Source organism: Penaeus vannamei, chromosome 30 (genome assembly GCF_042767895.1).
Source record: "Penaeus vannamei isolate JL-2024 chromosome 30, ASM4276789v1, whole genome shotgun sequence".
Taxonomy (NCBI): Eukaryota; Metazoa; Arthropoda; class Malacostraca; order Decapoda; family Penaeidae; genus Penaeus; species Penaeus vannamei.
This window is the reverse complement of record NC_091578.1, coordinates 22,802,034-22,804,533: the sequence shown is the minus strand read 5'-3', so window position 1 is coordinate 22,804,533 and position 2,500 is coordinate 22,802,034.

The window sequence follows — 2,500 nt, the reverse complement described above, 5'->3', positions numbered from 1 at the left end:
GCTAGAACTGTCATCATTATCATTACTATCATCCTTATCATTATTACTACTACTATGATTAGCATTACTATTATCATGACAATATTGATAATTAAAGATAATGAATGATAATAATAATGATCATTATTATTATAATTTATTATTATTATTATCACTTAGATGCCATTAAAAATTGATGGTGATCAGGATCCAGGATTTATTTGGGGGGAAATTGCGTTACCTCTATTGCCTTGACGGAATTATGCGCTATCTGAGTGCTCCTAGTTATTATTATAGTTATTATGACTGTTATTGTTATCATTATTAGAATTATTGTAAGTGGCTCGTGCCCAGGAACTGTGCCAGCCTATGTGCTTTAGTCATGATGGGCGTCTTTTTTTTTTTTTTTTTACTTTCATCGCTGTAAACTAACTCGACACTAATAACTGAATGAACATCGAATGTAGGAGAAAGTGTTACTAACAGTAAGCACACGAAACATTTGATAAACAAAATACAGAAACGAATTAATTATAAGCGTATAATAAAATTTGTTTGTCTTCGTGTTACAATTGTTTCTCTTATCGATATAGCTAATCAGATTTGGAAAACAATGGTCATATCTTTATCATAACGCTTCGTATCGTAAGAACAAGTAATCCTGAATATTTTAATCACTAACTAATCATTCTAGTAGGAAAGGCACTTCAGTAAACCAGATTCAGCGTTAGGGCCACATTATGTGCGAAATCTGACATCAGCATGTTTTTTACGCAATGAATGTGCAAGGTTGAAGACAGCCAACAGGAGAGACTGGGGGAAGGAAAACACAGGGAATGGGGGAAATACAGGGACGGGATAAAAGCTTCACTTTAAATCCCTTCGATATTTCGAGGATGAGAAATAAACTAACTCAAGGTGAGGCACTAAATCGGAGGTCGGCAACCTTTGGCTCGAGTGCCAGACTTGGCACGAAGAGCGCTTGATTATGGCACGCCATGTGATTCAGAGCAAAGAAAAAGTTAAACAAGATGATATGGTGAGTATAAATCTAAGATTATAAAACATATCTATTTTTGTTACAAATAATATTAAATGCTACAAGAATTTTACATTTGTGTTAAGCATGTGTAGGGAAATACATCTGAGTATACAGTGCTGAAAAAAAATGGCACACAAGGTCATGAATAAGAAGTCATTAATTATCAACTGGCACACTGTGTTCAAAAAGATGCCGACCTTCCTGCCTTAAATGATTGAAGACGAAGTATATTTATTTTAATACAGGTGGACAGTAACCAGATTAAGCCGGATCCTCTTTCCGGACATTTGGAGGGAAGTTCAAGTACAGTTAGCGGGATCCGGGGCCCTTGTGTGATAAATTGTGGCCCAGCTGTAGCGTAGTACACGGTATTCAGTATTGAGTAATTACAGTTTTGCGGAGATTTGTAAAAAAAAAAAAAAATGTCAGCTGAAATTATACCATCCAGTAAATTTTCATGGTTATTCCACCCTTTTCCACACTGAAATCATGCGCACTAATATATTTCGTGTTTACTACTGATGTAAAGTTTATTATATCAATCGAAATAACGTCTCAGATCGAAAACGCTTTGAAAATACCTCTTGACGTACAAAAAAAAAAAAAAAAAAAAAAAGATGAGCTTCACAAAGTAAGAAATGCACTTGACGCGTTTCAACTAAATATTCATTATAATCGTACTCTTAAAGATTTAATCTAGAAGATACATCTCGTGTCCTCTGAATGCATTTATTATCATCTATGCGTTATCTGCATCTGGCATACGAATCGCGTTCATCCACCACAAGCCTGGAGACCTCGACAATTTAAGCCCCGCTTCCTTTTTCAAACATTCTGCTGGATCTGCCACTGGGGGTTCACTTGCCTGGGTTTGGGTTAAAGGATTCAAACAATAACAATAACTTAAAGGGCTTACGTATGCAGGATGCATTGTCACTGTCTGAGAAAACAGGACATTGGTGCTGCCTTTTTTTCTTCGTTATTGAAAAATGAAAAATGAGGAGAAAATGGATGACACCTAGACTGTAAGGATGATTATTTTTAATAGATATGTAGGGAAATGATTGGTCTGATGGTGGGTACATCACGGCAACAATGATAATGAAGACAATAATAACAGTGGCATATCAAACGTAATATTAAGGTGATATAATCAACAGTGTGTGTAAAAAAGTCACAGGGGGAAGGGAGTGACACCAATGTCTTTTTGAGTGGGTAGACGGAAGCAATCCTCAATTTCAAGATCTACATGAGAGGTTATTCTATACAAGTGCAGATATAGGTTCCTTTTTAAATACAAACATTATCAACTCTGGCTACAAATAATGAGTGACATTCTCTCTCTCTCTCTCTCGAGAGAGAGAAAGAGCTAGCTAGCAGGGGGAAAAGAGTCACACAACATTTAGAAAGATGTAGATAATATCTGGAACAATAGACACTGTACTGATTAGTTATTTCTAAATTTATATATTTTTCTAA